The sequence below is a fragment of the Sus scrofa genome, chromosome 15 (assembly GCF_000003025.6).
Source record: "Sus scrofa isolate TJ Tabasco breed Duroc chromosome 15, Sscrofa11.1, whole genome shotgun sequence".
NCBI classification, from domain to species: domain Eukaryota; kingdom Metazoa; phylum Chordata; class Mammalia; order Artiodactyla; family Suidae; genus Sus; species Sus scrofa.
In genome coordinates, this window is record NC_010457.5 from 42,963,572 (window position 1) to 42,990,478 (window position 26,907).

At 36.8% G+C, this 26,907-nt stretch overlaps 1 protein-coding gene across 12 annotated transcripts in view; it reads left to right on the plus strand.

Annotated features, from left to right (window-relative positions):
• The window catches only part of TENM3 (teneurin transmembrane protein 3), a 2,583,558-nt gene that overhangs the window by 1,145,382 nt on the left and 1,411,269 nt on the right, over positions 1-26,907 (plus strand). The gene's annotated exons all lie outside the window — the stretch shown is intronic.

A 26,907-nucleotide genomic window follows, 5' to 3' on the forward strand; every position in this document is an offset into this window, starting at 1 on the left:
CGCTGGCCTTCACCAGAGCGACAGCACTGTGGGATCCAAGCTGCGTCTGTGACCTACACAACAACTCATGCCAGATCCTTAATCCAGTGAGCAAGGCCAGGGATCAAACCCTCAACCTCATTGTTCCTAGTTGGATTCATTAGCCACTGAGACATGACAGGAACTTGTCATCTTACATTTTGACACAGATTCTTGACTTGGAGTCATTTAATCATGTGTACTTTTAATTCATATGGGCCAGGGTTAAAATCCATTTCTTTAGCTTATTTTTAAATAGTTATAAAGTGAACTTATTTTTTCATTTACATTATAATTATTATTTTTGTGTTTCAAGATTTTAAATATGCAATAATTCCCTCCATTCTGCCTTATTATCATCATCAGAGGTAAATCAAATTTTAGTAAGTTTCTGAAATAAAATATTATCTTCTAGGGCATGGTATTTCTGGAAAGTAAACTGATTTAACATAGATGGTGAGGTTTGTAACTGAGAATGGTTTTAGTTCTCAGTATTATTCTTGAAGTGAATTGAATTCAGAATAGTTGAGCATGAATGCTTCATGCCAATGGGAATAGTTGTCCAATCAATATATTTTTCTTTTACTCCACTATGTAGATACATATCTATAAGCTCAATAAAATAACCTGTAATCCAAATAATATATGTACCAGCTAATTTCTCTGATTCTTTGATCTGTTCTCAGTATGTTAAAGCAAAGATAAAGACATCTTCTCTCTGTCATAGGCCATCTGCAAATAAATACATAGACTTGTCCTTGGAAAGTGTCATCATTCCTTGCTAAGGCAACAAGTGATACCTCCCTGCCTTGGATATTCATTTACATTACTAGAATAAACCATTGATGCTACCGGACATAGGCTTTTCACTGCTCTGCATTTCTTTTCTATTGGAATTTCAAGGACAACAAAGGATACAGTTCCTCATTCAACAACTCAATAAAGCATGTACTTTGACTGTAGCTTGGAAACTGAAGAGACAATGTTAAGCATCAAATTTACTTTTATGAATTATTTCTTATATAATATCTAAAAAAATAATTGGGTAATCCAAGTGCATATTACCACTGAGACTACAATATCCATTCTCATTCTAATAGTGCTTATTTTCCTAAAAGCAGGACAAATCTATAGCTGGTGATATTTTTCAATACTAAAAAAAAAAAAATTGAGTAGTTTTCTGCCATGTCTGATGTATATAACTCATACTGCCAATAGTTTTTAGTGCTCTTATCACTACAAATGAACATTTCACTGGGGTAAGTATGGAAAAATCACCACCTTGAAAGATATATGTGTTCCACAGCATTGAATAATATATCAAATTTTTGCATTGTAGAAATGACTATTATTTTATTGTACAAAGAGTGAATCATCATATGCATTTCTCTGGTGGGAATATAGAATAATATAGTTTAAGAATTTGCTAAAGTTAGCAAATGGAGAAGTGTAGGTCATAGGTGAAGTGTAGGTCAGGTAAGGTATAAGTCAACCCAAGTCTGTTGAGGCTGGTGAGTCAAATCCTGGTAATTATTTCACTTGAATTTGTAATGTTGATAGTATTAGTGATAATGAGAGCAAAGAAGCATAGCAGTTTTCTCTTTGTTCAGATCTACTCTAAGCATTTACACAACTAATTTAGTTATCAAAACAACTCCATGAAGTAGGTACTGTTATTGTTCCTATTTTATATTTGGGAAAAAAGAGAAGGAAACAAATTAATCAATAAGCTGCAATGAAGTTCTGGGAGACCAGCTCTCACACCCAGCTCTTACTCTGTGCGCTACCCTGAAATCTGTCTACTTGTAGACCTAATGTAATTCACTGTTCAGTACTTAGTTATGATGTCCATTGGTAGTAAAACTGAGAGTTGGAATATATTTAACATGTAAGGTTGCAGGCTGACTATTTACAGAGCATCACCAACTCAACTTGAATATCTATTGAGTAATCTGCTGTGCTCTGGTTTAACCCTGACTCCATACTCCATGAATCCAAGCTTCAGAAATCCTTCCTGATCACTCTTAAGATGTTCATCCTGATAAGAAGAATCCTCTGGTGCCAACCCTAAATTCAGTCTATAATTTCTTCAAGCAACTCAGTTCTATATCTGCTGCTGCCCTTTCTATAGGAAAAAAACAACAGGTTTCCGAGACAGTTCTTACAAAGAGCTTCTAGGTGAGCAAGCGCTTTCTGTAATTATGCACTCCAACTAGATGGTTTCAAAAAGTGGCTACAATTTAAAATTATTTTTCTTTGAGATTTCTTTTTTTTTTGGTATGATATATTAAGGCATGACAATAGCTAGAAAATAAGTGGGTACATTACAGTGAAATCATATTTTTAAAGACAGTATAAGGCTATGGAAGTAGCAAAGACTGGAGGAAATGCATCTTCAGAAAAAAGAGCCTTTATCCGATGAGCTGAAGTTGATAACAGTATTCTTTCCTAAGGGCATTTGTAGATTCAAGGTGTAAGTCAAGGACAGAGCTTGTTCAAGGCATACATACTCCACTGGGGGAAAGACTAAACAATAGAGCTTTTGGTGGTTGAGTGAGTTGGTGTGATGAGCAGGAATCTAAAGAACCAGCAAACACAAAGCCAGATTTTTTTCCAGAAAATATTTACAGGGTTCTGGGATGGAACAGGAGGCTGGGGCACTGTACTGCAGTTTTGCTGTGATTGGAAAATGAGATCCCACTTGAGGTGACCTGCCACAAATACACATTGGGTTCCCTGCCAAGACTTTGCCAAAATTCTAAGCCGTGGAGGGTAGGAAGCTAAACTGATAAAAATCAAAACTCTGAAGAGTGTAACTTAATCTCCTGTGGTCTTTGGGGGCTCAATGGACAAGGATCAGCCAGAATCTCAATCTAAAAGACCAGGGGGGCACATCTAAGGGATGGGCATGAAGCAGCTTTGGACGAAGTTAAACTAAACCTTCAACTCAACCTGAACCAGACATTATCTCAGTTGATATGTCCAGGTTCTATATGTCTTCAAAGAAAAGCATAAACTCCTCTGGAGTAAAATAGCATCATATGGACTGATAATCAATTGAAAAAAAAAAAAAAAAAAAGCAGACCCGCAAATTATCCAGATACTAGAGTTAGCAGGCAAGGACATTAAAGTGACCATTATCAATATGTTGAAATAAGATATAAGACAGAAACAGACTCAGAGAGAAGACTTGTGGTTGCCAAGGGGGAGGGGGGAAGGAGTGTGGTAGGTGGAGAGTTTGGGGTGTAGTTGCGAACTATTACATTTAGAAAGAATAAGCAATGAGGTCCACCTGTGCCGCCCAGGGAACTATGTCTCTTGGAATAGAACATAAGGGAAGATAGTTGAGGAAATGAATGTATATATACCTGTGATTAAATGTGCTATAGAGCAGAAATTGACACAATACTGGAAATCAACCATACTCTAATAAACATAAAATAAAATTTTAAAAAGATATAAGATGGAAGATGATAAGAGGTTCAAAAGAAAATTGGAATCTGTTGAAACAGTCAGTTTGTCCTTGATGAGAAACAAAACTACCTAACATGAGATCTCTTGAAATTCTCTGAACCTTAATAATTAGATGCTGGGATATTGGAGAAATTGAGAAATGAGGAGAAAAGGAATTGAAATCAATGAAACACTGACTAGGTGCTAGATATATGTTAAGTACAGTAATACTAATACGTTAAGTTATCCCCTTAATTATCTGTGACATAGGTATGTTATTCCTACACTCTAGATGAGAATCCTACTTATCCCAAAGCAAGGGAGGGTGTTTTCATGATATATACAAAGCCTGTTAACAGTGAGGTAGGTTGTATATAAGTGAATGCACTCCCCACAGCATCTAAGACTCATAGTCTCTTGAGCTACAATCCCACCATCCCAGGAGCTCCCCATATGCTTCTGCATCCACCCACTAAGCTAGGATATTACTTGCCCAGAGATTTTGGCATGCTCTGTAAGGGGCCAAGGATGTTGAATCAGGAGTGGAAAAAAAGAAACTAGTTTTGTTCTATACTTTTACTTTTTCATGCTTATTAAGAGGAGTAGAATCACGAAGTGTAAAGTGAGCCCCATAATTAGAAACACTCCAGGGGCTCAAGGCTGTGGATCTTATTTGAAGGAATTTGTGCATGGTACCAGCTTTGTTATTATTGATGGCAGGTTTTGTACACACGCCTGATCTTTGAGTTACTAAAAAATACCACCAGAAACTCCATTCCCAGGAACAATGGAATCCCTTGTGAAGTGTTTCCTCCCTGAAGAACAGTAAAATGTCAAACAGACAGAAGTAGGAAAAATTATGTCTCCAGACAGCTGCCTCGCCAGTGTGACTTCTGACTACACCGGTTCTTACTGTACACAGAGTCTGCTCTCCATCAGTTATTCTAAAAAATGTCATTTTGTTAAAAGAAAAAAAGATCTTAATTATTCACTGATATTTCATATCAAGAATAACTAATGCCTGTACTAAAACATGCCCATTGTGAGCACCTGTAAAGCAGGCATTTCACCTACCTCGCTCCTATCTAATCCTATTACTGTTCCCATTTCGGAGTTGGGAGAAAAAAAAAAAAAAGTTTAAACAGAATCACAGATTCCCCCCCCCCGCCCCGAACACTCAAACATTAAGCAGAAAAATGTGGATTTAAACCTAATTTTATCAGAAACCAGAACCCTTCGTTTTTCACTTTGGTAGGCTGCCTTGGCAATTACAGCGCATAATTCTAATGATAATGCCTGGTTTACCTCCACCTTTCTACCAGTGCCGAAATGCTGTGCAAAAACATACAACTGATTTTCTTTCTGTGCCCATGAGGTCAGTGTATATATATATTATAATTCACAGGCACCATGTGCACAGGTATTGCTTTGAAATTGGACTTAGATCTGAGGACTCTTAATGCAAAAATGTTTTTTATTCTTGAGCAGATTTCCAAAATAAATTAAATGGAAAGAACAGAAGTCCCAAGAAATGAGGTTGCCTCCTAACCTTGTTTTTTATTGGATTCTTTTGGCTTTGTGCCTGTGTATATATATATATATTTTTTTTTCATCTAGAAATCATTTTCCAGAACCTCTTCTCCATAACTTCTACATCTCCTGCCTTCTAACCTTATGTGTGAAAAAGAACATCCATTCACACCTGCCTATAGAAGAAATGTATTTGTGGCATAGAAAATACGCAAAACATCTAGAAGAAAATAGAAAACCTGGACTTTTCTTTTGCCTTTTTGTTTGTTTGTTTGTTTGTTAGGGCCAAAGGTGCTGCATATGGAAGTCCCCACGGTAGGGGCTGAATCAGAGCTATAGCTGCCAGCCTTCACCACAGCCACAGAAACAAGGGATCCAGACTGTGTCTACGACCTCTAATACAGCTATGGCAATGCCAGAGCCCCAGCCCACTGAGCGAGGCCAGGGATCAAACCCTAGTCCTCATGGATACTAGTCAGATTCCACTGTGCCGCAATGGGAATTCCCTCCCCCTGTCTTTTCTTTGATCCAAGAAGAATCATTGCTCACATCTCTTTGCAGTTCTTTCATATTTATAGCTATGTATCTGAGTCTCTATCTCCATCTTTGTTATGTCGAATTCTCTTGGTTTAAACATATTCAATAACTTTGCATGTATTGTGTTGTGAGTTGCCAAGGTTCAACTGGTACTGCTCTCCATTCACGTGAAAGTGATGAGGAAAGAGCCAGTGAAAGTAGAGACAGGTGGTCAAACTGAAAATAATCAAGGAGGCAATGCTCTTTTAATAGTTCTGGAAATGCTTTTCTGTTGGGTTCAAGACTCTGCACCAAAGATCAGGGATGAAATAATGCCATTTGCAGCAACATGGATGGAACTAGAGATTCTCACACCAAGTGAAGTCAGAAAGAGAAAGACAAATACCATATGATATCACTTATAGGTTGAATCTAAAATGTGGCACAGATGAACCTATCTACAAAACAGAAACAGACTCAAAGACAGGAGAACAGACTTATGGTTGCCAAGGGGAAGGGAGAAGGAGGGGGATGGACTGGGAGTTTGGGGTTAGTATTGACGCAAACATTTAGAATGGATAAGCAATGAGGTCCTATTGTATAGCACAGAGAACTATAGCCAATTTCTTGTGCTAGATCATGATGGAAGATAACATGAGAAAAAGAATGTAGATAAATGTGTGACTAGGTCATTTTGCTGTACAGCAGAAATTGACACATTGTAAATCAACAATGCTTTAAATTAAAAAAAAAAAAAAAGGCTCTCCACCAAAGATCGCCAGTTGTAAACCCTCAACAAAATAGTGTTTGTTTCTCAAATTTTGGAATTAAGCCTTTAACACAGATTTGAAAAGAACCCAAAGCCTTGTAGAGAGGAATGGATCTTGGTGGAGAAAAATTGGGGGGGGGGTTGCTGTGATTTAGGAGGGAATGGAGTAAAACGTTTGGAACACTATATAAAAAAGGACAGTCAGATTTTTTTTTCTAGTTTTCTTCAGGAAAAATTGTGAGAATCTACTAGCTGTGAAAAGCATGCAATAATTGGTATGTACGAGTATGTATGTTTGTCTTTGACAAAGAGCCTATACCCTGGAGTGGGAGCTGGAAGTGGTAAGGAGGCAAACCAGGGAGCAATAAACAAGGATTCCACTGTTGAATATTTCCCATTTCCCCTGTTTTTGGTAATCAGTCTACAACAATGCCTCTTTTTCTTTTCACCCTGGGACAAATCTAGAACTTTTGGAGAAGGAAAGAGAAAAGGAAGGACCCACCCATCTCATCTCAGCCTTTCTACCATTGGAAATATTTGCACGAGTGGGTTTAACCACACACCCTAACCACTCTTCCCTTGTTAAGTCATTGCTCACAAGCAGCCATATGCATGCATCAGTTGTGTATCTCCTCTTTTATTGTAATTAAAACATTGTCTACCAGTGAGTTTCTTTATCAAAAGTGGGAAGCTAAAACTTTTGAACAATGAGAATTGTTACGGAAAAACAAAATAATGTGGAGAAAATATTTTACAAATATTTCATAATAGGGATCTATTATGCTTCATGGTTCGTTAAGAGCAGATTCAGTTCCAATAACACATGAATAACATAAAAATGTTATTTTGGGGTACTAATTTAGATATCGGTTAATAAGAATGGAGAGTTTTGATTTATTTTTAAACGTTAATACCTGTCTGAACATCAGTGTAAAGCTAATGATAGCTTGTCTAAAAGTGAGTATCTGGTCCCTGAAGTTTCAGTATTTTTTTTTTTCTAGTTTAATTTTTTGCTTTTTCTCCTACTTGTATTTCTTTTTTCAGTTGAATTTGAATTTTGTGAATCTCTCAGTCCCTACAGAATTCATTAACTCTATATCTAGAGTGAAAAAAGGCCAATTTAGCTGTAGCTGTGTTTGGTGATTCTCATTTTGAGCACAAATGTCTAATCAACACCTGCAGTCTGGGTGTGCATTAGTTAGTTTACTCTGTGTGCTGCCGGGGAGGGTAACATAACTATGCTTCTGATAGACTAAACATTTGCAAATGAGCCCTCCAGTGCCTACATTCTGCAAGCAATAGAAAGCAAGCGGGGCTGGTTTGAAGTCCTTTACCTTCTCTTATTTATTATGACAAATATGTTAGGTTGGTATTATTTAAACACACCAGCAGCCCAGACATCTGTTATTTAAGATGCTGTCCATTCATGTGATTGAGAGAAAAGGTGGCAGAATAGCACAATTTAAATTATCTGGCATTTTTCCAGGCATTTTCAACTCTATTTTTTAACATAATATGAATGATGTTTTTTCATTAGTTTGAAGATGAATTTTATAAATTTTTTTGTTATTTTTTATTTTTTCATCTTTTTGCCTTTTCTTGAGCTGTTCCCACGGCATATGGAGGTTTCCAGGCTAGGGGTCTAATCGGAGTCGTAGCCACCAGCCTACGCCGGAGCCACAGCAACGTGGGATCCGAGCCGAGTCTACGACCCACACCACAGCTCATGGCAATGCCGATCCTTAACCCACTGAGCAAGGCCAGGGATTGAACCCGAAACCTCATGGTTCCTAGTCGGATTAGTTAACCACTGCGCTACGATGGGAACTCCTGTATAAATTTTTTAAAAAATGGATTTTGTTGGTATTTTAAAATAATAATAATGTAGTGAGTTTCTTTTTCATACCATGAGTAATTACATGCATATGCATAGCCCTCAATATTACATTTAAGAATCACTTATAAGCTGTTCTCTGGTGGCTCAGTGAGTTAAGGATCTGGCATCATCCCTGCTGTGGCTGTGGTTACTGCTGTGGCGTGGGTTCAATCCCTGGCCCGGGAACTTCCACACGGCATGGGGCACAGCCAAAAAAAAAAAAAAAAATCACTTACAATATTAGGTAACACATGCTGGTTTAAGCTATTAAAATATTAAAATGTTCTACTTTAACTTTCTTTTTTTTTAATTACGCATACTTTGTTCTGAAAAATCAGCTCCAGATTATTAACATTTAATTCTGAAATTCAGTATACACTATATGATAACACACATTTGTATGTATTCAGAAGAAATGACAAATTATTTTACCACCAAAGTGATCACTATATTTTTTTCCCAAGAATAAAGAACAGAATTTAAAATATAATTTTGCTAACTCTGACTAGCATTTTTATTTTCCTGCCTAGTGATGGGAATCAGCTCTCCATGGAGCTATGGGGGCTATGTTTACTTTTTATCTGAGCTAGACTGGCGCAAGTTCCAAGACCAACAAGTTTCCTAGAATCCTCACTAGATGAGCAAAATTAACCTATCAAAGCTTTAGATTCTCAACCCACAATGGAGTTCCCCCTGTGGCACAGTAGGTTAAGGATCTGACTGCAGTGGGTTCAGGAGCTATGGAGATGTGGGTTTGATCCCTGGCCTGGGAATTTATAGCCAAAAAAAACCCCAAAACAAAAAACTCAAAATGGATAGATGACTTACTGTTTTACAGTAATTAACAGAGAAACAGTATTGTTTAGTTGAAGTGAATGTATTTTTCAGTGATCCAGAAATTTGCCCCAGGATCCAAAATAAGGAACAATACTTTTGCACTGGAAAGTCAGCTAAGGCTGTCTTTGCTAATGAAGGAAACTCAGGAGACATCCATGATTTACTAATACGCCCTTCTTATCGGTCACAAGTGCCTGCTGAAACCAGAACACTTTTCAAGAATAGATTCGGGTTGCTGTGCCATGGTGGTATTCACGGGGTAACTAACATTTGAGTCCTCACTGAGAGGATGAAGAAGGGTCCTGGAGGGTTCATGCACAAAACTGTAATTAGATGGGATGGTTATTTGCTGTGTTGTCTCCATACACAGTCTGCCAGACCAGTGGCTTTGCAGCTTAGCTTATTTTGAAATACACTTTCTTCCACCTTTGTTACCCTACATATTGGGGACTACATCTTAACTCTTTCTAAATCCAGGCAGAATATTCAAATTGCTTACAAACTTAGTTCAAGATTATTAAAAAAAATCAATGTTGAACATAAATAAGAAAAACAATGTGGAAATTGCCTGTATATTCCGAGTAGCTCACAGAATCCCCATTTTGGTGAACTTGGTAACAGCTACATAAGTAACAAGAGCACTGGACATAAAGTCAAAGAAGGAAGACGGTAGTTTTTGCAAGACAGAAACAGTGCGTGATTCTTTTTTTTCCAGGGCCACACCCACAGCATATGGAGATTCCCAGGCTAGAGCTCTAACTGGAACTACAGCTGCCAGCCTACATCACAGCCACAGCAACGCAAGATCTGAGCCACGTCTGCAACCTACACCAAAGCTCACAGCAACGCTGGATCCTCAACCCACAGAGCGAGGCCTGGGATTGAACCTGCAACCTCATGGTTCCTGGTTGGACTTGTTTCCACTGTGCCACAACCAGAACTCCAAGTGTGTGATTCTTGATTGCATCTTTGTCCAATCCAGGTGTGTGTTATTATCTGTTTGCATTTGCTAGCCTTTCCCAAGGTAGACCTGAATCCTCCAAGAGGAAGATCTTATGATGCTTCTTTTCCTACAAAACTCATCTTAGTTTGGTAACTGCCTCTGGCTACCTTTTTGCAGTCTGAATATCCTTCCCATCATACGCCATTCACATCCCTATAGTCTTTGTGCTATAATTATGCCTTGTGTGTTTCTACTGCTACACTCCTTATAGGCACAGGACTTTGTCACAGTATCTTACTCATGGCAAGTGCCAGTGATGGGTACTGAATGAGTGAATTCTAGTCTTGGTGTCTCTTACCCCTGAAATCTTAGACAGAGCCACACTGGATCCCCTCCTCCTGGTTACCTCTGCTCTCTGCTTCAGTAGGTGGTTTGGACCGGCTCTCATCCTTCATCCTCAATAGACACCTATAGGGAGATCAGAACTTGAAATTTTAATAGATGTGCTATTTTTTTCTTTTTGTAGATAATGAATGTTATTATTACTATTATTGTTAATGTTAGCTTCTCAGTGATTCCCTACATTTATCATTCTTTAACATCCCATCCCCCAAATCATCTGATAACAACAGCACTAAGTATTCAGGATATCTTCTGCTTCTCTCTGTTGATAAGGTGATTTTTTTACCTCCCCAACATCTATAGGCAAGGCCAGTAGGTTAGCTGAGAACATCAAGGAAACTTGTCTCATGTAACAGAATCTCAGGAGTTCCTGTCATGGCTCAGCAATAATGAACCTGACTAGTATCCATGAGGATGGGTTTTGATCCCTGGCCTCATTCAGTGGGTTAATGATCCAGCATTGCCATGAGCTGTAGTGTAGGGCACAGACACAGCTCAGATCTTGTGTGGCTCTGGCTGTGGCTGGCAGCTGCAGCTCTGATTCGACTCCTAGTCTGAGAACTTCCATATGCTACAGGTACAGCCCTAAAAAGCAAAAAAAAAAAAACCAACAAAACAAAAACACTTACCTCTCTCTCACCTGTAGATCTTATACAACTATCAAGTGTAAAGATTGTCTTATTTCAGTTACTCAAAAATTAGTACTGGAGTTTGTGCTATAGTGCATTGTGTTAAGATTCTGACTGTAGCAGCTCCTACCACTGTGGAGGCACAGGTTCAATTCCTGGCCTGGAGCAGTGGGTTAAAGGATCTGGTGTTGCTACAGCTGCAGCTCCAGTCTCAACTGTGACTCAGATACACTCCTTAGGTGAGAACTTTCATATTCCACGGGTGTGGCCATTAAAAATAATTGTGCTAATAGTCTTGCCTAAAGCAAAAAGACATCAATTAAAATAAAAAAACCTAGAGGTACAGAAAACTGAGGAAATTAGTAATAAATCATCAACATGCAGTGGAATATATTAGACAACCATGCATTTGCTGGGATCTGCTGGCACTGGCAGGTTCTCACTCTTAGAGGAGTCTGGACTGTCCTCAAGAGGGGACAAAGAGCAGTCTTGTTAGCTCCTGTGCAATCAGGAAGGTTCAGAGCTATTGCTTTCCATCTGCTATGCCCAGATCTATTCAGGATCGCTAAGGAAATACTTGGTCTTCCAAAGAGATCTAGAAATTTCCCAGACCTTCCTAAAAATTAGGTGGAATTTGAAGTACCTCTAGGCCTGCAGGAATATTATTCGTCCTACCTGAGTTGTTTTATTTCTCCAAAGCAGTTGATTCCAAGCAGAGAGGCTGCTGCTATGAGGAGATAGAAGACACTTATATAAAATCCCACTGTTGAAGTGCTACCCTTGGTGCAATTTACCCAGCAGTAAGCATAGCATTTGAAGAGACTTCACAATTGCAAAAATTAAATGTTTTGTTAATATAATTTTATGAGTGTTTAAAAAATTATGAAAACACATCATATAACCAATACTATGAACATACTAGAGTACCATGATTGTTTAGCAAAACTCCTAAAATGTAATCACAGACTGGCAAGAGGAAAATGTCAATAGTGTGTAATAGTTTTTCTACTTCTTTATAATTAATAAATAGTCTCCTAAAGTAGCATCCTGCAGGTTTTCATATATATTTCCTTTTTTATTATTGAGGTAACATTGATTTATAACATTATGTAAGGTTCACATGTACCTTATGTTTCTACCCTATAATGTGCTTACCACCAAAAATTTATTTTCCATTTCTTATCATATGTTTCATTCCCTTTACCAATTTCCCCCTCCCCTCGCTCCAGTCCCTTCCCCTCTGGTAACCACCACTTTGTTCTTTATCTACATGTTTGTTTCTATTTGGCTTATTAATTTATTTTGTGTTTGTTTGTTTCCTTGTTTAGTAGTTTTTTTCACCTATAAATGAAATTGTATCTATCTGGCTTATTTCACATAGGTCTACCCATGTTGTTGCAAATGGCAAGAATTTATCATTTTTATTGCTGAATAATATTCCATTGTGTGTGTATATATGTATATCTGTATATACACATATATATCATATCTTCTTTTTAATTTTAAAGTTTTATTGAAGTAAAGTTGATTTACAATGTTGTGATAGTTTCTGCTGCACAACAAAGTGACCCTAGATGTATACACACATATTCATTCTTTTTCAGATTCTTTTCCCGCATAGATTATCATAGAATACTGGGTGGAATTTTCTGCTTTATATAGCAGGTTCCCAGTCATTCCACATACCACAGTGTGCATATGCTAGTCCCAAACCCCCAGTTCATCCCTTTCCTGACCACCTATCCTCTTTGGTAACCATAAGTTTGTTTTTCAAAGTCTATGAATTGGTTTTTGTGCTGCAAATAAGATCATTTATATCCTTTTTAAAAAATTTTTTTAACTTTATTTATTTATTGTAATGATTTTTATTTTTTCCATCATACCTAGTTTACAATGTTCTGTCAATTTTCTACTGTACTGCAAGGTGACCCAGTTACACATACATGTATACATTCTTTTTTCTCACATTATCCTGCTCCATCATTAAGTGACTAGACATAGTTCCCAGTGCTATACAGCAGGATCCCATTGCTTATCCATTCCAAATGCAATAGTTTGCATCTATTAACCCCAAATTCCCAATCCATCCCACTACCTCCCTCTCCCCTTGACAACCACAAATCTGTTCTCCATGTCCATTATTTATTTGTTTGTTTGTCTTTTTAGGGCTGCACCCATGGCATATGGAGGTTCCCAGGCTAGGGGTTGAATTGGAGCTGTAGTTGCTAGCTTACACCACAGCCACAGCAATGCCAGATCTGAGCTATGTCTGTGACCTACACCACAGCTCATGGCAATGCTGGATCCTTTATCTGCTGAACGAGGCCAGGGATTGAACATGTATTCCCCCTGGATACTAGTTGTATTTGTTTCCACTGTGCCACAGCAGGAACTCCCCCATCTTCTTTATCCATTCCTCTGTTGATGGACATTTAGGTTGATTCCATGCTTTGGCTATTGTGAATAGTTCTGCAATGAACACTGCAGCGCATATGCCATATCTTTTTATCCATTCATCTGTTGATGGGCACTTATGTCATTTACATATCTTGGCTCTTGTAAATAATGCTGCATTGAACAGGTGGGTAGAGATAACTTTTTGGATTAGCCTTTTGTAGTCTTTAGGAAAAAAAAGAAAAAACAGAATTGGGATATCCAGTTTACATGGTAGTTCAATTCTTACTTGAACAGGTGGGTAGAGATAACTTTTTGGATTAGCCTTTTGTAGTCTTTAGGGAAAAAAAGAAAAAACAGAATTGGGATATCCAGTTTATATGATAGTTCAATTCTTACTTTTTTTTAAAGACTCTCTGTACTGAGATAGTGATTGCACCAATTTACCTTCCCACCAACAATGTATGGGAGTTCCCTTTTCTCCACATTCTTACCAACACTTGTTATTGCTTCTCTTTTTGATAATGATTATTCTGACAGGTGTAGTGTGATATCTTGTAGTTTCAGTTTGAATTGCTCTAATAATTAATGATGTTGAGCATCTTTTCATGTGCCTATTGGTCAGCTGTGTGTCTTCGGAAAAGTGTTTATTCAGCTCCTCTACCTATTTTTTTAATCAGGTTGTGTTGTTGTTGTTGTTGTTGAGTTGTATGAATTCTTTATGTATTTTGGATATTAACACCTTATCAGATATACACTTTGCAAAGTTAACTTCTCCTACTCAGTGTCTTGCCTTTTTGTTTTAGTGATGGTTTTTTTGCTGTGCAGAAGCTTTTTAGTTTGATGTAATCCTATTTGTTTAATTTTGCTTTTGTTTCTCATGTGTGAGGAGATAGATCTTGAAAGATATTGCTAAGGCTTTTGCTATTTCTTGATAGTACACTGCTAACATATTTTTAAAAGTAATTGAACAAATATCTTTAAGCTAAATCACAATTAACTGACCAAAAAACGGTAAAACTTCAAAAGCAGTTTTATTCTTAGGTGTTTAAAATTTAACCCAGAATGATTTCAGTGATTTTTAATTGGAACCCAAGAATATACATGCCTGATATTCATTTCAGTTGGTGCTATAATTTTCTTTAAACAAATTCCCAGCGTGTTTGCCATGCTTATGCACATCTACATACACTTCAAAATCTTCAAAATCTATGAAGTATTTCACACATGGGAGAGTACATATAACATATGTGGGAGAATTTATAAATCCTAAAAAGGAAATTAGGAAGCCCTCGACCCAGGAGATGAAAGCTTTAGTTTGCTCTCACTTAATCACAAACATATCCTCACCAATCCTGCGAGTAAAAAATAATCTTATTTTTCTGCATTTTTGATAGTTTTGCTACATGTGTATATAGCAGTATGTTCTTAGTTTTACATATTTCTGATTTTAGATATGTGGAATTAGAATGCATATATCCTATTATGATTTGTATTTTTCAGTCATTGTTCTTAAATGTGTATTCCATGTTGATGTGTGTGGTGGTTGTTAACTTTCTGAATATAGCACAGTATACTATTTGTTCCTTTGCAGTGGATGTCTGAGTGATTTCCATGTTTTGCTACTAAAAACTGTGCAGTCTGAGCATTTTTATCTGTTTCCTGGACCATATACACCAAAACTTCTCTTGGACAGTATTTTTCAAACTGTGACCTATAACCTTTTGGTGGGTTGTAAAATCAATTCACTGAGTTAAAACCAGTATTTTTAAAGTGATTTGGAAGAGAATAGAAAATACTAGAGTTTATAACACAGTACACATAAGTGTTACTTTCTAAAAGTTCTGTTTGTGTTATCTATGTGTGTGATATGCATTTTGCCTGTGGATTGTGATAAATATATATGAAACATGGCAATCCAGATAAGGATTCCTAATATGGGATCACTGAGTCATAGCATATACACATAAAAAATTTCTAAGATAATATCAAAAATATGATCTTTTTTTCTTTTTTTTTTTCAGAAATTTAGCATTTCTACACACAGTTTCCAAAGTTACATTGGGCCCCGTCTTCAACAGCAGTTGTTATGGCAAACTCTTAATACTTTCCAAATGTAGTGAAAGCAAAATGGCATGTACACCATTGTGATTTTAATATACATAACATGATTACCAGTAATGTTCACCTAATATTTAAGTCCATTAGGATTTCCCCTTGAGAGATGTGCTTCTTTGTTTTATCCCTATTTTTAAATTTTGTGCTGTTTTTGTTTGGACCTATGAGTTTGATGTATATGTTTACAGCTATATTAAATTTTCAAATTAAAATATCTTCTCCCAAAAGTGTGATTAGGTTTTTCACTCCATCTCTGCTACCCTTTGGTGAACAGAATTGTTCATTTTTATGTAGCCAAATAGACTGAGCTTTTCCTTCAATAATTTGTGGATTTTGTTGCATGTAGAAGAATGTGTTCCCTACCCCAAGTTATAGAGCTATCATTGTTATCTTTCCTCTTATTATTTAAGTTTTCATATTTTTGTCCAGCAGATATTTTAGGTTACTTGGGGATGACCATTATTTCTTTAGCTAACAGACAGTTTGGTTTCTTTCTTTCTGGTCTTTATATTTATTTATTTTCTTGACTTATTGCTATGAGTAGAATTTTCAGTGTGAGAAACTTTTTCTTACTCTTGATTCTAATGAGAATGTTTTTAAACATTTTATAGTTAAATATAATATGAATGTAGGGCTTTTGTAAATATTCATCAGCTTAAGTAGGTATTCTATTAATAGTTTTAAAAAACAGATTTAGTCATAAGTAAATGTTGAGTTTTATTGAATGGCTCTGCATTTATTGATATAAGGACATATTTTCCCCACTTTTAATTTACTTATGCAGGATATAGCCAATAGATTGTCTATAAGTCATATTTTAATATATTTCTGTATTTCTTTCTGAGAGAAAACTATCTTGGGTAGGATGTATTTTTTTAATTTGTTATAATAGTTTTATTAATACTTTGTTTAAAATGTTTACATTTCTCTTCATGGATGAGATTGGGCTATGATAACTGATGAAAAATGGTGCCTAAATGGAGTTCTGAAGCCTTTTTTACAAGGAGTAGTAGGGAGGGGAAATTTTTCCAGAATGAAGGAAATATTAGCTATGATTAGGAAATAAGTACTTCTTTTTTTCAAGTGCTACTTTCAAGTGTCTTTACACTGAATATTCATTAACTTCAGAAATTTATAAGCATTTATTTAATAATGTAGTTGTTGTAATTAGGAATTAGGCAAACTTATTTGAATCCTGGCTCCATCACATACTGTTTCTATGTACTTAATATATTTACTTCCTTTGTCTCAGCCTCTGTTCTCTCACCTGAAATATGACTATAATAACTGTGCTTACTTTATAGTAATGTTTTCAAATTAAATCACATCATATATATGAAGACCTAATAGTAACTGGCAAAGAGTCGATGCCTAAACAGTGTTAGCAATTTCTATGGTTTTAATTTCATTGAAGTAAGATATGTTTTAATAATAAATGAATCAACGTGCTTTTAATTGTTTTTTAATTTGAGAAATTATGCTTTTTCTAAACCTTAAGTGAACTGATCTATTATTTTATTTTCTTTTATTTATTTTAAAAAATTTTTTTGTCTTTTTAGGGCCGCATCTGTGGCATATGGAGGTTCCCAGGCTAGTGTCCAGTTGGAGCTGTAGCCGCCAGCCTAGGCCACAGCCATGGCAACATCGGATCCGAGCTGCATCTGTGACCTACACCACAGCTCACGGCAATGCCGGATCCTTAACCCACTGAATAAGGCCAGGGATGGAACCCGCAACCTCATGGTTCCTAGTCAGATCCGTTTTTGCTGCACCACAATGGGAACTCCCGATGTATTATTTTAAGAGACATTTAGAGTATGAATTCTATTCAAAAGTGAAATTTCTGGAAAGTTATTTCTTCTAGACTATGGCCTAGGAGGCATTGTTTCCTGCTTTAGACCGATCTCTTCACATTTCTTTTTTAATTTTTTTATTAAAGTATAATTGATTCACAATGTTCTGTCAATTTATGCTATACAACAAAGTGAGCCAGTCATACACATATGTACATTCTTTTTCTCATATAATCTTCCATCATGTTCTATCACAAGTGGTCGGATATGGTTCCCTGTGATATACAACAGGACCTCATTGCTTATTCATTCTAAATGCAATAGTTTGCATCTACTAACCCCAAATCCCTTTCCCTCCCCCCCCCTTGGCCACCACAGGTCTCCATGTCTTTGAGTCTGTTTCTGCTTTATAGATAGGTTCATTTGTGCCATATTTTAGATTCCATGTATAAGCAATATCATATGGTATTTGTCTTTCTTTTTCTGACTTACTTCATTTAGCATGAGAGTCTCTAGTTCTATCCATGTTGCTGTAAATGGCATTCTTTTATTTTTTATGGCCGAGTAGTATTCCATTGTATATATGCACCACATCATCTTAATCCATTCATCTGTTGATGCATGTTTAGGTTGTTTCCATGTCTTAGCTATTGTGAATAGTGCTGCTATGAATGTACAGGTGCATGTATCTTTTTGAATTAGATTTTTTTCCAGATATATGCCCAGGAGTGGGATTGCTGGGTCATATAGTAGTTCTATATTTAGTTTTCTGAGGAACCGCCACACTGCTTTCCACAGTAGTTGTACCAATTTACATTCCAACCAACAGTGTAGGAGGCTTCCCTTTTCTCCACATCCTCCCCAGCATTTGTTATTTGTAGATTTATTAATGATGGCCATTCTGACTGGTTTGCAGTAGTACCTCATCGTAGTTTCAATTTGCATTGTCTAATAATTAATGATATTGAGCATTTTTTCACATGTCTGCTGGCTTTCCACATGTCTTCTTTGGAGAAATGTCTATTTAGGTCTTCTGCCTATTTTTCAGTTGGACCGTATGGTTTTTTATTTTGCTGTTGAGTTATATGTATATTTTTGAGATTAAGCCCTTGTTGGTTGCAATGTTTGCAACTCTTTTCTCACATTCTGTAGGTTAGCTTTTCTTTTTTTTTTCTTTTTATGGTTTCCTTTGCTGTGAAAAAATGTGTATGTTTGATTAGGTCCCATTGATTTATTTTTGTTTTTATTTTTATTGCCTTGGGAGGCTGACCTAAGAAAACATTTGTAACATTGATGTTAGAGAAGGTTTTGAATATGTTCTGTTCTAGGAGTTTTATGGTGTCTTTATTAAAACAAAACAAACAACAAAAAGCCAAAAACGCAACTTTCTTATGCATGTACTGACAGCTTAGGTGTGTAAGTATTTGCAAAATAGTGGGGTCAAATAATGAGAATCTGATGGCTAGACAGCATGGCTGCAAATCCTAGTTTACCACCTTAAATGAGTGATGTGGGAGTTCCCACTGATTCTGTGTGTTAAGGATCCAACATTGCTGCAGCTGAGGTATATCTCCAAGCTACAGCTTGGATTTGATCCCTGGCACAGGAACTTCCATATTGCCTGAGTGCAGCCAAAAAAAAAAAAAAAAAAAAAACTGATAATGACTGATGTGATAGAACCTGAGCCTTCAGAGTTCTTTCCTGGAAAGGGGGTGATAACAGTTATTTAGGTGGAGAAATTAGTTAATGTGCTAAAATCAATAGTAATCTATAATCAGCACTCTATGCATTACCCACTCTATTCTACTAGTGGAAAGAGGCTGTCTTTAGTTTAACTTTTGGATTGTACCTATCAATATATTTCAAACATGCTTAAAATGTTCTACTTAATTAGTTTTCTTTAGCCAATTAAAATCTTTTGTAATGTAATTTTAACTCACATTTTTTCTTTAGTTTTAGTAGATATAGATATTTTGCTTAAAGATCAAATTGTTAGGCCACCACATTGTAATCTTATCTCTAAATAATCTACACTTCTTTAAATTTATTTTCCTTTACTGTAATCACAACATGCTTTTTTTGGGGGGGGAATGATTTTTTTTTTAAATGTAATTACTCTACCCAAAATACTCTTTCATGTATCCGTAAATCACACCTTTAATATTTTCAACCTGATAAATAATATCCGCCAACTTAGAAATTTATACTCCAAGTATCCAAATGAGCTATATTGCATCCTGCCAGAGCTATGTATCTGTATCAATGTCAGAATACTATGGACAACACAGTCATTCTTCCAAGTCAAATCTTTATCCTTAAACCCATATATTTATATTTCACATAAATACACTGCTTCAATCCCCAGTAAATATATTTCTGGAGGAAATGAAAGTCAGTTCCATAATACCTGTGGGCACCTAATACCCTTGCATAATCATTCTGACTTGGCTGAGAAGAGTTGTTGTATGGACGTTACCTACCTCATAGGAAGGCTGTGAGGATTAAAGAAATATCTGAAACGTGATTTGAGCTTCTTTGAGAAAGATGTTATTAATATGAGATGGTATTTTTATTTGAATGAGTAGGAGATTGAAAGAGGATTATTTCTGAAAGTGGAAGGGAGGCCTGGGGGTAAAGAAATCAAATGCTCCACCCTAGGAAGATGGATTACAGTGATATCAAAGGACACTCAGCTGGTTCAGACCCGAATGACAAGAAAGGGAAAGCAGTTTCTAATCCTCAATCCCGCCAGCTGTGGTTTTTCTGAATAGATTCACTCTTGAGGAGGGTAAGGTAGCAGTGGAGAATGTTTGGGGTCAAGAAAGCCAGTAGCTGATAGGCTAACATGGTTTATTCTCTCCCATGTCACTCAAGATGTGACACATTATAATTTATGTGAAATTCTCCCAGGAGTGGAAGTGCAAGAAAGAGTAAACAGTATGGTTAAACTCGGTGTGTTTAAAGCCAATGTCAATCTGTGGGATCTAAGAGTCTGTACCATCGCTACTCTGGATGGGAGTTTACAGGCATTTCGTCTGGCCTAGGAAGCCCAGTGGGAGATTTTTAAGCAAGCAAATCAACCATACACTACCACCATCATCAAATCAAATCAACCAATCAAACTACATGTGTCTGTTTGTTTCTTTTCTTTTTTTTTTTGCCTTTTAGGGCTGCACCTGAGGCATATGGAAGTTCTCAGACTAGGGGTCGATTGGAGCTGCAGCTGTCAGGCTGCGCCACAGCCACAGCAACGTGGGACCTAAGCCACATCTGTGACCTACACCACAGCTCATGGCAAGGCCAGATCTTTCACCCACTGAGCGAGGCCAGAGATTGAACATGTATCTTCACAAACACGAATCGGGTTCATTTCCCCTGAGCCACAAAGAGAACTCCAAACTACATGCTTTTGAACTGGCTGTGGGTAAAATGAGCATCACTGGGGTTAGAGATGGAGGGCCCCACTGGGGTTAGAGATGGAGGGCCCTCTGGCTAGTTCAAGGCTGTGACCCTCCCAAATCCTTTCTTCTAAAACTTCTAAGAAGGAAAAGATGCAGGTAAACCAGAAGGAATTTGGGATGAGAATAAGGAAGTTAGGTGGGGGGAAAAAGGACAAAATAAATTCTGGAGTTTGATTTGAGTAAAATAAATTTGGAACATAGTATAAATTAAAAAAAAAAAAAGCGCTTTTTGGCCACTTCCTTAGGAAGAAGGTATTTTAGATGTAGTAAGAATGAGTAGATGGAATCAACCTGGTCCCTATTCTCAGACAACTTTAACTTATATCCATACTACACAAAATATCTGTGGCTGACTGCAAACCCAGAGTTTCCGATTTAATTGTTTTGAGGTGAAGCCTAGACCACAATATATATTTTTTGTTTGTTTGTTTTTTTAGGACCGCACCCGTGGCATATGGAGGTTCCCAGGCTAGGGGTCTAATCAGAGCTGTAGCTGCCAGCCTAGGCCAGAGCCACAGCAACGCCAGATCTGAGCCATGTCTGTGACCTATACCACAGCTCATGGCAATGCCAGATCCTTAGCCCACTGAGTGAGGCCAGGGATCGAACCCACAACCTCATGGTTCCTAGTCGGATTCATTTCTGCTGCATCACAATGGGAACGCCCAAGACAGCAGTATTTCTTAAAAATCCTCAATTAATTCTTATATACAAGCAAGGATCATAACCAGGATTGGTACTAGTCAGCCCTTCTCCAGTTTCCCTGTGAATGTGAAGCGCTTGGGAATCTACCCTGGGATGGTACCTGAGATTTTCTATGTTCAACACACTCCCAGGTGACGATAATGCTGCTGGTATATAGGAAAGATACAGATAACAACTCAGAGGGTAACTAACGCTTGTAGGGAAAACTGTTGAGTTGAGCTACTCTTCATCTCTAGTAAAGGGCTCCTCATTTGTATTCCACCATCTCTCTATTCTGGAAATATTCAGACCATTCCCGATGGAGCTAGCTGTTCTCTTGTGGGTTTCCAGTGGAAAGGTCCAGCAGCAATATGCAACTTGAATGCCTGTAGTTGGTGTTGGTTGTGGTGGACATGGAGGTAAAAGAGAAAAATATAAGCAGTTGCCATAAATCCTTTACATTTTTACTCCCCAAATATCTGACTTTACATTTTCTTTTTAAGCAACACATCCTCCCATTTTCCTTCCCAGGTCCTTAACACAATGTCAAATCAAAGTGTGCTGTTATACTTGAAATTTTCCTTTCCCTGAAGTTTAACACATTCTTATGGCACAAAATCACTCACAAAAGGATGGATTTTAGTATGTTTCTAGTAGGATATTATACTGGGTCATCTTGTTTTGTTTCTTAATGACTTGTATAGTCATTTATATATATATACAGATAGAAAGTATGTAAGATGTTAGATAAACAAAAGTATATCTCATTATGGTAAACTTTTGATTAATTTTCTATATATTATTTTACAGGAAGTAATCTAATTAGAGCCCATTTTTCCCCGTTTCTATGCTTTTTTTTCCTATGCATTTGAGCAAGTAAGTTTAAGAGTACATGTCAGAATTGGCCCCAAAATGTGTTGTAATTCCATTTCACTGTGACAGTACATTTCAGAAGAAACTGTTTCTGAGGTGATCTGCAATAGGTTACAATGCTAATCTCACAGCTGTCTCTATAGCTATCGGTACTCATAAATCATGTGGTCTGTAATAAGGGAAGTAAGTTTGAGAGGTTAGAAATCTTAAGAAAATTGTGACAGAGGTGATAGATGATATGAAATGACTACATTCTAAAGATGTTACATAAAAGGGAATGTGTTACATTTGAGATAAGTTCCTCTGGATTTTTTTTTCAAACCAGAAGAATATTAGCGATGTAATACATGGCATACTTCAACATCATTTGATAAATTTTAAGCATTTGTATGTTAAAGAGTTGTTATATATAATCAGGTTTCATCTGGGTTTTCAGGAAGTCTTAGGGGGCATTCTAATTATTTGGAGTTTTTTGAAGATATCTCATGTTCTCAAGGGTGCTTTGTACCGTTGTTGGAAATATGCAAATTCTTTACCAAGTTTGAATTGATTAACCAGACTGAAAAAGATTTCAAATACAGTATATGAAATCTGAATCCTGAAAAAATAACCATGGGACTAGAGACATTTTGATTTCTGCGTTGGGCCGGGGCAGGGGGTGGGTGTGTAGGCTGGAATGAGCAAATAAACCTTGGCCATGATTACATAAACACCAAGAAACTGTGGTCTTTTTAATCACTTGTGGCAAGAACACAGTTGTATTATTTTGATATTTGAAATGACTACTTTGAATTTTATTAGAAAATATTCCTTCTTTACATACTAGGTAAAGGTATATATACTAGGTGTATATACATACTAGGTAAAGGTATATATTCCTAGGTAAGGTATAAAATGATTCTAGTTGCACTAAAGCAATCCTTGAATGTTACTGTGAGGTGAAATTCTTTTTCTTCCGGTGTCCTGTACTGAATTCTCGGAACAGCCTGTGGATTGGCCAGCAGAGTAAGTGTAGAACTGGGAACAACTCACTTAGGAATTCATGGTATGAACCTATTTTTATTTATTCTCAATACCTTATGATGGAATAAAGCACTTGTATATTGCTAATGGTTTAGTCAGTCTTTATGTTCTTTGGAAATGCCTCTTTGGAAAGTAGCTTTTACTGATGATTTCTTTAAAAAAAATTCACATCACTGTGAGTTATACAATCTAAGTTTTTTAACAAATATGTGGAAACCTATAGTGTGCATGAGATGCTTAAAATCATATTCTATTCAGAATGACCTTTTCCCATTTGGTTTGAATCCTTAAAACAACTTTTTTTTCTATGACTGTTAAAAATGTACAAACTTTATATATCCCACACCCAGCTTCTATTACTATGGTATATTTGCCGAGATTAAGGTCTCCTATTGATACATTATTATTAACTGTACTGCTTACTTCATTCTGATTCCTTTAGTTTCTACCGAATGTCCCTATTTCTGTTCCAGGATACCATCCAGAGCACCACATTACTTTTAGCTGTCACATCTTCTTAGGCTCCTCTTGGCTCTGACAGTTGCTCAGACTTTCCTTGTTTTTGATGACCTTTATAGTTTTGAAGAATACTAGTCAGGTATTTTGTAGAATGTCCTTCAGTCTGGATTTGTCTGATTTTTTCTCATGATTAGACTAGGGTTATAACTTTTCATGAGGAAGATCACAGAGATAAAGTGCCATTCTCATCACATCATATCAAGAGTATGTATTATCAGTATGACTTATCACCGCTGATGTTAACCTTGCTCATTAGTGGTTGTCAGCCTTCTCTACTGTAAAGTTGCTTTCTTTCCATGCTGTCCTCTTTGAAAGAAATTCCCTTTGCACTGGTCTCCCTTAAGGACTGGGGGTTACGCCCCACGCCTTGAGGTCAGAGTATCCACATAAACTCTTTGGAATTTTGCTGGAGAGATTTGTCAGTTTTCCATAATCTGTTTATTTATTCATTCATTTATACCCATATGGACTTTGGGGTATATATATTGGACACTTTGATTTCCAACTCAGTGCTACTTTATTTATTTACTGACTGAAATTGTTCCAGCTTTGGGCTTTGATAGCTTTATCCCTTGGCTTCTGTGTCCCACTGACATACTTGATTGGGCTACTTCTAAGTATAAAATAGAAATAAATTCTTGCAGTGGATTTTGAGACCTTGGGAATTCCAAATTTTCTGGAAATCAGATTTTTAGAGTCTTATTTTCCTAAGGAAATAAATGGTAGAGGAAAGAAACCAAAGTTTGACTTATAACAGTACTGGCTGCTCGATCTTGAGTAAATTGTTTAACACCTGTGAACCTCAGTTTCTTTAGTGTTAAGGTAAGAATACTTTTAGTTTGAATCAAATGAAACTGCTTGTGTTATACAAGTTTTGACCTACAAAGTAATACATTTATATGGCTCAATCTTGGTTGTACCTAACATAGGAGACTGTTGTAAAGATGGCATGAAGTCACACATACAAAGGCCTTTCTGTACAAGTGTTAATGCCCCTGATCTTGCCTCTATTCTACCCCTTAGAAAAGGCTGAGTTGGCTGTTGGCCATTGACATATAGAACTCATACAGAAAAGAAGTTGCTGCTGGTTGTTCCAAGTCAGGAACGAGAAAATTAGGGGATCTGAAATGCTAAAACCCACCTTCTCTCCAAATCTCTTAATCAAATGAAAGATGGTTTGGTCATAAAATCTTCAGGATTGGATCTTATTTTTAACTCTCTATTTGAAAAAAAAATGGAGGCTCATGAACTAATATTTTATCAGATACTGAAAACAACTTGATACTAGTTTCCTTGGTACATTAAAATTCCTCATTCTTGAATCTAAAACAAGTCACTGAAATGACTATATTCCCTCAATATAATGAGATACATTAGATGAAGTGACCCCAACCCATTACACTGAATGGAGGTTCTTTAAATGCAGCAAAGCACCTGGTTGCCCAACTCAAGTGGAACAAGCAAGATTACTTCCCTGCTTCAAATTAGATGTGCATCACCAGTAGTTGGAAGTTTATTTTGTGGCAATGACCAAAAATGAGTTATATTCTTTATGAGATCCTAGACAAGAAGATTTCTTTTTATATTTTCCATACATTAATGGCATGAAAATTTGGGTTTCAAACTATAGCTTCTTCCCTTTAGGGGCATTAAAGTTTTGAAGAAAACAGAACGATATATAAATCATATGATTTATTTTGTGACATACGTGAGAGTAATCAGGCATAATAGGAAAGAGACTTGTCTGTATATCATGTATGTATATGATATGATGTATATTATTATGAGTAATATTAATATGAAGTATATTTATTTCTAATTTTAGACTTGAATAGGTCTTGGAAAAGGAAAAGATAATATTGGCCTGGATACCAAAAGCTAAGTCTAGATCTCACTGCTGCTGATGATGTGTGTTCCCAATCATCAAAACATTTTATTACTGTAAGAGATGTGAAATAAACAAGAATATTATTTTTAATAGAATAATTTGCTTATGAATATTAGAATACCCTTTTTTAGAGATTACAGTATTAACTAAGAATGAAACATAATTTGGGAGGAAATGATAAAAAATAGCCAAGGCACTCTTATTAAGGCCACCTTGCCCCCATCTGCCTTGCAAAAGAGGCAGCTCCCTATGTGGCTTCCTTTGATGGGCATGAGATCAAAAGGTATTTAAAAGCCTCCCTCCTCCCCCAAAGTTCACTGAAATTTTACAATTAGAGAACACTTTTTAGGATGAGAGTATCATGTTTCTGTGAATCCCTGTTAAATTGCAGTTACACCCAGAGTGTTAACGTGTTGAGCTGAAGTCACTTTTACTGTATCAGCCAAGGTGTTAATCACAGCAGGTTTATTTGATTTCTTTCCATGTCCTATAGAAAAAGCAGACTCCCTTTCACCCCATTCTCCCTTTGGTCGTCCCTGCTTAACTTCTATTCCCCAAACACACAGTGCCACCAATTTCTCATCTCCCATTAACTTAACTCTTTGCTCTTTGGCTCCTGCCAAAGGACGTTTCCTCTATTATGATGCCATCTTTCCCACTGCTTCACCCTATAGCATATTTTTAGTTCACATCCTGATTAAAACTTGGAGACCAATTGTTTTTTTTCTTGAAATCCTTTCCTGTCTTAGAAATGAATTCTCTGTCTGTTTCTCTTTCTCTCTCTGTCTCTCTCTCTTCGATCACTGAATCCCCCTCAGTTTCTGGGATGGTTGATTTTTTGTTCTACCTTAACGAGGCCACAGTACCCAGATATTTGGTCAGACACTCTTCTAGATGTTTCTGAGAGGGTATTTTTAGATGAAATGAACATTTAAATCAGTTGACTGAGTAAAACAGATCATCCTCCATAATATGGGTGGGCCTTATCACATCAGTTGAAGGCCTTCATAGAACAGTGAGCTCTCCCAAGAAGAATGAAACTCTGATGGCAGACTGCCTTTGAACACCAAATGAAACTCTTCCCTGGGTCTCCAGGCTGCTGGCCTACCCAGGGGGTGTTTGAACTTGCCAGCTTCTTATAAGCCAATTCCTTAAAATAAACCTAGATAGATAGATATGTA